Source organism: Aotus nancymaae, unplaced genomic scaffold, assembly GCF_030222135.1.
Source record: "Aotus nancymaae isolate 86718 unplaced genomic scaffold, 86718_ANA_hifiasm-v0.15.2.pri h1tg000025l, whole genome shotgun sequence".
NCBI lineage: Eukaryota > Metazoa > Chordata > Mammalia > Primates > Aotidae > Aotus > Aotus nancymaae.
The window spans coordinates 7,861,618-7,876,200 of NW_026988438.1; the positions used below are offsets into that span (position 1 = coordinate 7,861,618).

At 37.1% G+C, this 14,583-nt stretch overlaps 1 protein-coding gene across 1 annotated transcript in view; it reads left to right on the top strand.

Moving 5' to 3' along the window:
- Window positions 1-14,583, top strand: part of THSD7A (thrombospondin type 1 domain containing 7A) — a 493,154-nt gene that overhangs the window by 99,979 nt on the left and 378,592 nt on the right. The gene's annotated exons all lie outside the window — the stretch shown is intronic.

The window sequence follows — 14,583 nt, forward strand, 5'->3', positions numbered from 1 at the left end:
TAGTTGTTTTGAACTCTCCCTTCCCCTATTATAAGTGTTACCATTTTGTGATTTCGAACTCTTAGTAAAAGAGAACAAGAAAAGGGGTTGCTGCTATTAGAGAGAATGAAAAATAAAATGGCCTAGACAAGAACAAGATGGCAAACGAGGAGGAAAGGCAAAGAGATGCTGGGAAAGGAATGAATGAGAGGTTCAAGAGAACAGAAGATGAATACCTGGCAAGAATCTCAAAGGCCCAATGTTGCAAATATGTATGCCCTGCCTGCTTCATTGCTGGTGAAATAGAGTATTCTTCTCTGTGACAGCCTACATTTTCACTGGAAAGACAAGACTTATAATGTAAAATAATATCAGCACCAGGAGTGTAAGATTAAATGCAAAAATAATTTGGATGCCTCTGAAGTGAGCCTGAGAACTCTTGCTGCCTGGTGGTGGTGGGTGTATCACATAGCTCCCGTAAGAGCTCCAGCAGCCTTATTGAAAGTGATGCCCCAAACCTCTGGTTTTCATTATGAGAGAGACTGGGATAGACCTGAGGAGTTATTCTTAGAGGACTGAAAGGGCAATCTAGAAAACATGAGACCCACTAGGCATGCAGTATTTATGGTTTATGATTCCCAAGCCAGTGCTATGTTTTTCAGACTACAGAAGACAATGTAAGTGGGAAATAGTTAATTTCAGCACTACTCATACCCTGCTCAGGATTCATATGGTATTCGCAGATAGAACAGCCAATGTGGAAAAAAATGTCGGTCCAAATTGCATTTTTCCTTGATTCAGGTATTCCATGGGGGAGTCACAATCCATTTAGAATATCAGCACAATCATTGTCCACCTCAATCAAGTTAATGCAAAAGGGGGAAAGGGAATCATTAGGGTGCAAAAAAATCAATTCTGGGCATCTGTCTGCCTACAGACCTCAGGCCAAAACAGATTGAGTACCAGAAAGTAGACAGAAGGGAAATCCGGGATTTCACTGTGCAGTTTTTTAGTGCTCCTCCTGTGAGGTGACTAATGAACCTTTCATTTTGAAGCAGTGTGTTTTACAGCTGCACCTGATCATTGTTTCTGCGACCTAAAATGATGATGTGTGGTAGAAGCTATAGATGAGGTGAGGCGTGATGGACTGTCATTGTCAAATTTTTAATAGAAAGGTTCATTTTCTATTAGAAATATAAAGTAAAATATTTTATTCAGCGCTCCCTTTTCAACTCTGGTTCCAGCTGCCAAAATCGACTATATCACTTAATGCTTCATAACTTTGCCAAAATGCGTATTTGGGTATTTGGGTATTTGGCAGTGCTTATATCAAACTCCTTTTAACTCTAGCTTTTACAGAAACTATTCTACATCATCTTGTTTCTCTATACAGCAAAAGTAAATTCTTTTCTAAATAATGTTAAAGTATGACCAAACTGATAACACAATGAAAGAATAATTTAAACTAGTGAGCTTTGTTTTTTGTAATATTAATTCATAAGATACATTTTCTAAGTCACTTTCAATATATTTGTAATAGATTCACACTGTAAAATTTAATGTTGCAATAATATTAATTATTATTATCCCAAATTTATAGATAAAAAACAGATCCACAGAGCATAAATAATTCCCTTTAGGAGTCCCAGTAAATAAACACTGAATCTACAATTTGGTTCAGAGAAAGCTAGAGATTTGCACCCATATTAACACGACTGCTTGTGTTTAAATCAATACAATATATACAAGCATCTCCATTTCACGGCCATGTATAAACATGGAAAAATACCATTAACATCTTAAAATATACCAATAAAAGTCTGTTTAAAATACATGACAGTTTATTTTAAAAACTAATTAACCAAATAAAGATCAATCATAAAAGTTACAAATCATTTTCTGTTTTTATACGGTCCTATTGACATTTCACTTTTTCATCTAGATCTAAGTTAATGGAAAATTAGTTTATAGCATGAGAAAGTAGTGAATCTTAGCAGATTCACTACCGTTCAAAGCCAAACGAGATAAGTATGTTTTTTATAGCTCTACCAACAAAAATATTCCAGAAAACGATTTCTGCAAATGTATGGTGCAGGTCTTTACCATAGGAACTGTGATTAAAGCATAAGGAAGCTTGATCCCAATGTAAGTTCTACTAAGGACATCTTAAGTTAGAGTATAAAAGTTCATCCCATTTATTCTATTCCATTTCATGTTTAACAAATGGTATCAGGCATCCCTGAGAATTGAAGAGTAGGATTTATTTTTAATTAATCATTTTAGCTGTTAAAACTAGCATTTTTGTTATAAAAGAGCAAAGAGATGCTATTAAAATGCAAATGTAAATGTATTGTTTTTAATTAATGTTATTTAGCTGTGTTTGAGTAGGATTTTAAGCTTTACAAATAAATGAAGAGTTAAGTATATTTCCTCTTCTATTTCTCTGCTCTTAATTTGAGGCATTTCTTAACTTGTGCATTGTCCTTACAGTAGGTCTTGCATCCGAGTTATCTTTAAGGATAAAAAAGGAAAAAAGTAAAGAGGAGACGAGGTTTGCTCCCTGGTTTGATTTGGGAGAAACTCCTCATTGGCATTTACTTTTGATTACCACACTCAGCCTACACAGCAGGCTTGATCAATGGCTTTAAACTGAAACATCTATTAATACATATGTTCTCCTTGAATTTATGCCCTGATTTATGCATTCCGGTATATGTAATGGTGGTATTCAAATAAAATGGCAATTTTTCTTAAATCTAAAAACATTATTTCCCATTTTAAAATTGTTTTCTTAAATGTCTGCAATAAGTTCAAAACTTTTTCTGTCTTCTCAGTATCAAAGTATCAAAATTTAGATACTTAGATAATATATTGTTTAGGTAAAAAAAAATTTTATAGGTGTGAGGATATGTGTGTGTGTAGATACACACATTCACTATTATTTTCTTTTCATTAGATTTTTTTCCTGGGTCTTGATCCACAGTAATGTTCTGTATGACTGATTATAAGCAATAAAATCAGTACAGAGCTCTCTTCTGTCAATACTGCAGAGTCAGAGCAAAGGGGAATTACTTGGAAGTGTTTAGTAAAGAAATATGTCTAATACTGATGCAACGTATGCCAAAATGGAGCTCCCCGGGCTTGGCTGCAGGAAGACTTCGCACTACATCGAATTGTATATTAGAAATTGAAATAGTTTACCTCCAGAACTATATTCAGTCTAGCATTCAGTATCATGTCACATCTCTTTAAGTAGCAGCTCCACTCTTTTATGTACTTAGGCACAAAACATTGATGACGTTCTTGACCTCACTCTTATTCTCACGTATATTCTTTTGACAAATCATATGAGTTCAATGATTGAAATTCATCCCCAATCCCATAACTAACCACCATCTTCTCTCCTATTATTTTTATTTAAGTTCTTGCCTGGCTTGTTGCGATTGCCTTTTAACTGATTTCCTTGAATCCGTCCTTACTGCTTTTGGGTCTATTCTCAATTCAGCATCTAGAGTGCATGCAACCATCCAGCAGCTTCCCACTTCATTCAGAGTAAGACCCAGTGTCCTTCCAATGTCTTTTAATGTCTATATGCTCTGGCCCAGTTACTTACCATCTGAGGTTATTTTCTACCAATCTTGCTCATTCTGCTTCAGCCCTACTGACCTTGTTATGATTGAAACATACCACTCATGGTTATTTTTCAGAACTTTGAATTTGCTATTCCCTCTGCTGAAATGCTCTTCTCTGATGTAAATGAGTGGCCAGCCTTCTGATCTCCTAAATATATGCACACAAAAGAGAACCAGCTAGACATGGCACCAAGTAAAATTCCAATCAACTAACCAACAAATAAATAATACCCACAGTTTGAGTTTGCCTGGTATATCTACTTGTTGTTCTTGGTACTTATTACTATCTAACATACTATTTAATTTATTTATGTATCTAGTTTGTTTTTGCCTTGTCTCTTAGAATGTAAATTCTGTGAGGAAAGGGACTTTTTCTTCTCGTCATAGCTATATGGCAAATACTTTGAACAGTACCTGATACATGGTAGGTAGTCAATCAGATTTTTTGAAAGAATAAATTAAGTTATATCAAGAAGATAATTCACAGGGATGGCAAATAAAAAGCTTTCATTAATGCATTTTTTTGCACATAAGCAAAAATGTATTCAGGATGTTTGGGGGAGATGATAAAAATAACAATTGTATAGATATTAGAAGAGAGTTTTGGCAAACGTAAAAACATTTTAACATCTATTTATTCTTCCTGGCCAGTACTTTAAACTCAAATTATCTGTTTATCTAAATAACAAATGAAGAATAACTTCCAGTTATTAAAGTCATGAAAAAGCACATCTAAATGGCTTGCATAAAGAAACTAAAAAAGCAAGGAGAGAGAGAAGTATGCTGCTTAGAAATATAAATTATATTTTAAAAATCTGTAAAGTTTGGCAAATTATATTTTCTAATTTTTTCATATTTTTCATGAGGATATGCATAAATTACTTTTGGACACTTACAGTTCATAGAGTTCTCATTAATGTATATGCAATATATATTCATATTTAAGGTATAAAAATACACACAGAAACTGTATTAGCACTTTATCCACTATTTTATAAAAACAATGTTGTTTGTATTTCTATTGTGCATGAAGTAAGAGTTGAGAAGAAAATCCATGTTATCTGACATCAATCAGTTTATGCTTTGACTATGCAAACTGTTAGTAAACCTGATAAATAGTATGATGAGGATATATACTGCCATCGGATTCTCGGGAGGGAAAAAAAAACTGTATTGCAAAATTTAGTGAAGGCTTTCTGTAACAAAATTTTATTTAAATGATTGTAATTGCCCGTCATCTTGCCTACTGACCAGTAAAGTCAATGCACTGAGAACAGCACGTTTTTGCAGCAAAGAAAGCATTTAACAATTGCAGAGCCAGCCAAGTGGGAGGACAGGAGTAATTACTCAAATCAGCCTCCCCAAGAGCTTAGAGACTAGGGTTTTTACTAATAATTCGGCGGGCTGGACGATAGGGAATGGGTGTTGCTGATCAGCTGCGGATGAAATCACAGTGGTGTGGAAAATGACCCTCATGTGCTGAGTCAGCCTCTGGGTGGGGGCCACAGAACCAGTTGAGTCATGGGTTTAGGCAGAGTGAGTTGGTTTCCAGAATGTAAAAGCCTAAGAAACGTCTCAAAAGGCCAATCTTACATTCTACAATACTGATGTTATCCATAGGCGCAACTGAAGAAGTAACAAATCTTGTGACATCTGGCACGGTAAATGATTATAGAAAGGCAAACTGTACCTACATCTTAGCAGAATTCACCTCCTCCCCATAGTCCTCATCTTGTAGACTTTTGGTAGTCTTACAAAGGTGGTTTCAGTTCCTGAGCAAGGAGGGGGCTAATTTTAGGGAGGGACCGTTTTCATTCTTGCTTCAAAGTTAAACTGTAAACTAAATTCCTCCTGTGATTAGCTAGGCCTATGCCCAGGTATTAGCAAGGACAGCCAGCCTGTGAGGCTAGAAAAAATGTGGATGCAGCCATGCTAGAGTTCTTTTGTTATCGTAATTTTGCAAAGTCGGTTTCACAGCGAGTGAAAAGATGAGTAGAAACTAACCAGGCCAAGAGCGTGAGAAAGTTTTGAAGCAAAGGAAAGAGCATGTTAAAGGAATTGGGAAGGGGTGCATAAAATATAATAAAGTTCAGTATATATGGAGCATAGAGAGCAAGAGGAGGACTCCAAGTGAAGTTGAAGAGATATAGTGAGGCTGTATTTTGGAAGGCCTGGAATAGTACATGAATTTTAGATCTTACCTAAAATCATTGGGAAACCATTGCAGTGTTTAAAATACAAATGTAAAAATCAGTTTTTCAGTTTAGAAATATCACTACAGCAACAATTAAAGAGTAGCAAGCATGAATGAATTAAATGGGAGAAATACTAGGTGTAAGAAAGAGTTAGCAGCTTCTATCAATCAGTAGTGATCCAGATGAGAAGCATCAGTGGCTGCTTTAGGGCAATGTATTAGTTCGTTCTCACATTGCTATAAAGAACTACCTGAGACTGGTTAACTTATAAAGAAAAGAGGTTTTATTGACTCACAGTTCGTTAACTTATAAAGAAAAGAGGTTTTATTGACTCACAGTTCCTTAGGCTGTACAGGAAGCATGGTTGTTGAGGTCTCAGGAAACTTACAATCATGGCATAAGGCAAAGAGGAAGCAGGCTTGGCTTACATGGCTGGAGAAAGATAAAAGAAACCAAAAGAAGAGATGCTACACACTTTTTTTTTTTTTTTTTTTTTTTGAGGCGAAGTTTCGCTCGTTACCCAGGCTGGAGTGCAATGGCGCAATCACGGCTCACCGCAACCTCCGCCTCCTGGGTTCAGGCAATTCTCCTGCCTCAGCCTCCTGAGTAGCTGGGATTACAGGCACGCGCCACCATGCCCAGCTAATTTTTTTTTGTATTAGTAGAGACGGGGTTTCACCATGTTGACCAGAACGGTCTCGATCTCTTGACCTCGTGATCCACCCGTCTCGGCCTCCCAAAGTGCTGGGATTACAGGCTTGAGCCACCGCGCCCGGCCGATGCTACACACTTTTAAACAACCAGATTTCTTTGTGAGTGTGTGTGTTTGCTTTTATTAACTAGTGAAAATACTTGATAAATCATTCCACAAAAGCAACCGTGTTAAGTCCACAAAGCCAAACCAAATGTTATTCTTGCTGGATTGTATTTTAATACTGCTAAATTCTGATTTGGGTGATTTTATTTTGTATTGATATGCAGCAAGTTTATCTAACCTCTCAGTTACTTGGCTTTATTAACTGTCAAATTGGGTTAGTACTCCGTAACTCATAGAATTTTTTAAATTCATTGAGAGTAAATTAAGTTATTTAAAGTGTATGTTTCAGGAACTCAATAAGTATTTGTTACTATTTTATTATGTAATCTCCCTTTTTTCTTGTATTCTTTTTTCTTTTTTCCAGCCTTCATTGCTCCTTCTCTTTATTTTTTTTAAATTTTACTTTAAGTTCTGTGGTATATGTGCAGATCTTCTGAGATTGTTACATAGGTACACACATGCCATGGTGTTTTTCTACATCCATCCCCCCGTCACCTACATTAGGTATTTCTCCTAATGTTATGTCTCCCCTCCCCCTGCTATCCCTCTCCAGTACCCACCCCCAACAAATGCCAGTGTGTGATGTTCCCCACCCTGTGTCCATGTGTTCTCATTGTTCAACACCCACTTATGGGTGAGAACATGCAGTGTTTGGTTTTTTTGTTCTTGTGTCAGTTTGCTGAGAATGATGTTTTCCAGATTCATCCATGTCCTGCAAAGGATGCTGGAGAGGATGTGGAGAAATAGGAATGCTTTTACACTGTTGGTGGGAGTATAAATTAGTTCAACCATTGTGGAAGACAGTGTGGCAATTCCTTAAGGACCTAGAAATAGAAATATCATTTGACCCAGCAATCCCATTACTGGATATATACCAATATATACCATATATACCCAAAGGATTATAAATTGTTCTGCTATAAAGACACATGCACACGTTTGTTCATTGTGGCACTGTTTACAATAGCAAAGACTTGGAACCAACCCAAATGCCCATCAACAATAGACTGAATAAAGAAAATGTAGCACATATACACCATGGAATACTATGCAGCCATAAACAACCAGATTTTATGAGAACTCACTCACTATCATGAGAATAGCAAGTGGAAAATTTGCTCCCATGATCCAATCACCTTCCACCAGCAGCCTCCTCCAACACTGGGGATTACAATTTTACATGAGATTTGAGCAGGGACACAAATCCAAACCATATCAGGTAGTGTAGTGGGAATGGAGAGCCATGACCCAATTAAGGATTCCTTAAGACTAGATTATTAGGATAAAATAAGTCTAATTTTGTTGTTGTTGATTATAAGTAGAAAGTAGAATTTTCTAACAGTTTCATATATTAATCAGATCAAATCATGGATTAAATCAGAAACCTGAGAGGCATATGTGTAATTAATAAACAAATGCATGGTAATCAAAGGCACGAGATTGTATGAAATCACTCAAGGGGATAGTATGCAGAGCAAAAATAGAAGAGAACCAAATAGAGCCCTAAAGAGTACCATCAGTTAAGGGATAGGTAGAGTAGAAGGAGCCAGCAAAGGGAAGGGAGAAGGAGCAGTCAGAGTGAGAAGAGTCAAAACTATGAGAATCTGAAACACAAGGGAAAACAATGTTTAGAGGAGAGACAGTTGTCAAGATGTCTAATGCTGTGGGACATTCAAACAAATAAGGCCTGAAAGGATCCACTTTGTTTATTAATGTAGATGTCTCTAGTAACCATGATGCAAGCAGTTTCAGGAGAGTGATGGAGGTAAGAAGCAATTGATGGTAGGTTCCTTATAGATGGAGGAATAAAAAATTGAAAAAAGCAGCTTTGGAAGAGTTAAACTGCAAGGAATCAGGGCAAAACTGAAAGACAGCATGTGATTAGGGAGAGTATTGCTTATTTTGTTTTGTTTCGTTAAGAGGAGAGAATCTTGAGTATATTTAAAGGCTGATGGGAAAGAGCCAGTAGAAAAAGATTAAGCATGGGGTAATGGTGATCATCAGTAAATTCACATTCCAGAGAAGTCAGGGATGGAATCAAAAATACTGGTGAGGGAGGTCATTCTCATATGGAAGGTACATTGTAGAAAGTAGGTTTGACAATGAAAAGTTGAGAGATTCCCATCTGATGGCTTCTGTTTACTTTTTGTGTGGTGAGATGAGGCTAGACACTGAGGATAAAGTTCAGGAGGTGGAATGATTTGTGGAAATGGTTTGACAGTTTTATGGTAGAGAATGGCTGTGTGAGCTCAGTGGGAAGACAAAATAGGATTTCTAGAGGCAGTGGTGAAAGACCTATTGATGTTCAAAATGTATTTATATCGTAGCCCCTAACAATATGTCAGAATTGTGTTCTCAAACAGCACAAAGCCTTGCTTAGTTGGAGTCATGCCATGCAGGTGTGACAAAAGGATGGCTGCGCAAGGAAGTTTAGTTCTAAGATAAACCAACATTTATATTTATGAGCATGAAATCTAATCTCATTCAGGACAGATAAGAAGACAGAGTTATAGTTAAGGAGAAAGTAGAATAATCATTCGTTCATTCAATAAATATTTATTGAGCAGCTATTATTTTTTAGGTTTATGTGTAATGTTCAGGGCCATTATAGTAGACCTAACAGATATGGCCTCTTCCCCATTGATATATATGGAAGAACTAGTGATTGGGAATCACTAAGTGAAATTTCTAGAAGAACAGAGTTTTGAAGTTAAAAATTGTATTATGCGAAATGTGGAGCAGACCTGGTTTGTGGACATAGTTCTAAGTGATTGGAGTGGAGTTGAGGAGAAGAAAAATAACTCATTGAAGGGATCACTGGGGATGTAGAAGCAAAAGGACCGAATGATCCACGTGTTGCATGAGGACATGGAAGTACCTTAGATAATGAAAAAACTAAGGATATCAGTGAAAAAATTAAGTGAGTCATGGAAATTATCAATGAGAGTGAGTGTAATTAAGAAATTGGAAAAAAAATAGTCACAAGCAAAGCCCAGACAGAATGAGCTTCAAGGGAGTTTATGAAAGTGAGTAGAAGACTAATGACTTACAGACAATATAGAAAATCTACCAGAACAATGAAGGATGACACCTCCAGATACTGAGGCTCATTAAGTGTAGCAGAAAGCAAGCCCTTGAGAGAACTCCAAACAGAGGGTGGGAGGAAAAAGAGTGCATATGAAAGAACCTAGTTTGAGTTAAGGCAGGAAGATGGAAGGAACCCAGAGAAGAGAATAAAGAAGTAGAGCAACTTGCTAATCCATGTTTTAAAGAGGTAATCAAAATGCTTACCTTTTCTAGGGGATGAAAGGTGAGGCACTTGGCCTTTTGTGGACTTAAGAAAAACACACATGAGCGTATGCACACACACACAAACACACACACACAATGTTGCTTATACAGAAAATACATAGTCCAGCTCTTTCTTTCTCAATGACAGCTAGAAAATTACTCAATTTGTATAAAGTAATAAATCTGTCTTATGCTTTCTTTGATGTCCTTTTTGTTTTTCATACATAATTGTCCCTATTTCAGCAGTATCCATAAAATGTTTAAAATATGTTGGGACAGAAAAAAAAATTGTAAACAGAGACGTCGGAGGCGACACAACATATCTACAACCACCTGATCTTTGACAAACCTGAAAAAAACAATCAATGGGGAAAGGATTCCCTGTTCAATAAGTGGTGTTGGGAAAACTGGCTAGCCATATGCAGAAAGCAGAAACTGGACCCCTTCCTGACACCTTACACTAAAATTGACTCCAGATGGATTAAAGACTTAAACATAAGACGTAACACCATAAAAACACTAGAAGGAAACCTAGGCAAAACCATTCAGGACATAGGCGTAGGCAAGGACTTTATGACCAAAACACCAAAAGCATTGGCAACAAAAGCCAAAATAGACAAATGGGACCTAATCAAACTCCACAGCTTTTGCACGGCAAAAGAAACAGTCAATAGAGTGAATCGGCAACCAACAGAATGGGAAAAAATTTTTGCAGCCTACCCATCTGACAAAGGGCTGATATCCAGAATTTACAATGAACTAAAAAAGATTTACAAGAAAAAAACAAACAAGCCCATTCAAAAATGGGCGAAGGATATGAACAGATACTTTACAAAAGAAGACATACATGAGGCCAACAAACATATGAAAAAATGCTCATCATCACTGGTCATTAGAGAAATGCAAATCAAAACTACATTGAGATACCATCTCACGCCAGTTAGAATGGCGATCATTAAAAAATCTGGAGACAACAGATGCTGGAGAGGATGTGGAGAAATAGGAACACTTTTACACTGTTGGTGGGAGTGTAAATTAGTTCAACCACTGTGGAAAACAGTGTGGCGATTCCTCAAGGACCTAGAAATAGAAATTCCATTTGACCCAGCAATCCCATTACTGGGCATATATCCAAAGGATTATAAATCGTTCTACTATAAAGACACATGCACACGAATGTTCATTGCAGCACAGTTTACAATAGCAAAGACCTGGAAGCAGCCCAAATGCCCATCGATGATAGACTGGACAGGAAAAATGTGGCACATATACACCATGGAATATTATGCAGCCATTAAAAAGGAGGAGTTCACATCCTTCGTAGGGACATGGATGAACCTGGAAAACATCATTCTCAGCAAACTGACACAAGAGCACAAAATCAAACAACACATGTTCTCACTCATAGGCGGGTGTTGAACAGGGAGAACACATGGACACAGGGAGGGGAGCACTATACACAGGGGTCTGTTGGAGGGGAGGGGGATAGTGGGGGGGGGGTGGGGAGTTGGGGAGGGATAGCATGGGGAGAAATGCCAGATGTAGGTGAGGGGGAGGGAGGCAGCAAATCATACTGCAAGGTGTGCACCTGTGCAACAACCTTGCATGTTATTCACATGTACCCCAAAACCTAAAATGCAATAAAAAAAAAAAAAAAGGAGAATTATAATAGGTGTTTAGTCCTACTTATAAATTAATGAGTCATTCTTATCATATCCCTCTTCAGAAAATCATTCTCTCTGTTCACATACCTCTAGTGAGGTGCTTACTGCCTGCCTGAGATTCCACTCTGTTGTTGAACAACTGTTAGAAATTCTCCTGTTATTATTTTTCTTCCCATACATTTATTACTCTGTGTATTGAACATTAATGAAACCCTAATAAAAGAAGTTTCTGTCAAGGGTAAAAAAAAAAAAAAAAAAAAAAAAAAAATTGTAATAAAATTCAAAATTCTGCATGCCTAAATTTTTATCTTATTTGGACAAAATCGTGACCAAATATGCTGCTAGGGTATATTGTATTGTTTTTTAAAAACGTGTTTTAGAGCTCTGTAGGTTCCACTTTAAAGGGACTGTGGATTATGTAATTATATCTTATCAATTAATTATTCGGTCAGTTTCTTATCCTGAAAGAAATGTGCTCAGTAGAGGAATTCTTTATCAGGACCTATGGATTAAAGCAATTTAGGCAGAGAATGATGATTTAAAGAAAAATAATGTGGATAATTGTTACAGTTGTACACAGTTGAATGGTAGTCACTAGCCTGAATGCACGACCTGCTAGTTCCATGAATGCAACTTTTAAATGATTCGTAAAAACTATAGAATGTACCAGTATTCAAGCTGCAAATATTTTAATAGACCAATAATGTGGCCTGTGACACATCTGATAACATTTTATCAGATTTAACACAAGAAACAAAATAACCATAGATCAAATTTTATGTATATATATCAATGTAGATAGGTAATTTGGGTGGGGGAAGAAAATTTAAATGTACACAAATTTGTTTAGTGCTTCCCTTTATTAAAAAAAAAAATTGCCCTCAGATCACATACAGATTGTGCTGCAGAAACAAGAGTTTTTGTCTTTCATGAATTTTGCATTTGCTATGCTATATATCAAATAAAATTAACATGTTCTCAAGAGAGGATGCAGCATGCTCTCTACAAACTGGTGTTTAGGGTCTGGTTCAGAGAAATTACATTTCCTCCGATGCAGATTATTTCCATAATGATTGCAGATATATTTGTGATAGTAGTTGACTATGCATAGAGAACGGTTTTGAGAAGGGTCTTGGTCTTGAATTTCAGGGAATGAAATTTAGGATTTTGGAAATTACAGACTACACAAATATCCTAGAATGGATTATCTTGAAATACTCGGAAAGCCCTTTATGAAAAATACCCTAGAAACCATATCCCCAGGAGGTATATCTGGGGTCCTTGACATACAAGTGTTAAAGACAAGGAAGTTTAGGGCAAGGAAAGGACCAAAAACTAATACTTCATATCTACCTCTCAGTTTGGAGCCAAATTAGAGACAAGAATCAAACAGGTAGGGATAGAAGCTATGGTTTTGTGGATGAAGGGAAGTACAGGCACAATGGACCCCCCCACACTTCGATGTGGAATTAGATATGTGCTCCGAGTGGTGGATAGACATCTCCACAGAGGTGGGCCAGATGTCACAGGACAGATGTCCTCCATCGTGCTGAAAAGCAGATTCCAATAAAGAAAAAGAGGTCTTACATTACTTAAATTTACCCCTTTCTCCAGGGAAAGCACAAAACGGAGGGTGAGGTGGGGGGAGTGGTGAGGAGAGGTAGGAATGCGCTTATAATCGAAGTGCCACCAGGTAGAAACAGGAGGATAGAGAAACAAAATGTGCTGTAAGAGGAGCAGATGAAGTTCCTCAAGAAGAGAAAAAGTAAAGATGGCTTAAGGGAGAATCCCAGTGCATGTGGTTATTCAAAGGACAGCCTGGAGTCTAGCCTCTGCGAGGAGGCCACCTTTCACACAGCCATCTCTACCTGAGAGCTATCACCTTTACTGCTTTCATAGAGTTCCTACAGTCAGAACTTTGAATCAGTCAAGTGTGGGTCTCAGTATATAGAGTCAATTAGCACTATACTTGCAAATGATCAGTGTTTAATAAATGTTAGCGCTCTCTCGTCACATTTCTAAGAAAAAGAATTAGCAGATGGACCTCGTGGAGGAGTGAGCTGTTTTTGGAAGGAAGAAATTTGAAGAGTTTATGATAGGAATAATAGAATGTAAGGTGAGAACGGCAGTACTATTTCATAAAGGGTCTTCATTACCACTTAGGGTATTTTTGTGCTTTTGTTTTCTGAGTTCTGTGTTTATGTAATTGTCTTACATTTTTATTATATACAATATTTTTGCTTTTCTTAGTAGTATAAAAACAATGTGATAAGAGTTTTTCTTCAGAAAGGCAAATGGGGCAGCTATAGACATAATGTGGACTGGTAGAGTAAGGAAGAAATAGAGGAACAGGAACCAGTTTGGAGAATGTCATAGGCAAGGAGTGATGATATGACATGAATGGCAATAAGAAGAATTGAATAACATGAGGCATATAAAGAGTTAAAAGATACCTACTGAATAGTCTACTGGATTCTCTGATTCTTTCATTGAAGAATTTAGTGAGAAAAGTTTTCCAGGGTTAGAGTTGAGTTCCAAGTTACCAAAGCCGAGAACCCAGAAACTGGAAGAATAAAGTAGGGAAGCAGGAATCTGTAGCTTAAAGGAACGTGAATGTCTGCAAGGACCACAGGGCAGTGTTAGGCAGAATGCTTATCACATTCTGCACGGTCCCATCATCATCCTTGAATTCCTACGTTGTAATGTCCTGTTTACCTGTTAATTTCTACTTAATTATTATCATCTGCTATGTGCTCACCAGAGATACGAATTAGAGGTGGCACTTGGGGACTGGAACAGTCACAGGGGCATTCAAGATGGGTGGAGAGAGTTGGAGGAAGAATATTCCAAGCAGAAGGAATGCCATGTGCAAATCCTTGCGTGTAGAAAAGTGTGACATACTGTAAGACAGCAAGAATTTTAGAAGAAAATGGAAAAGGCAGGAGGTATGGCTAGAAAGAAAGGTAGTGGTGTTGATGCTAGCTTAATGTGCTAATTGAGAGGTT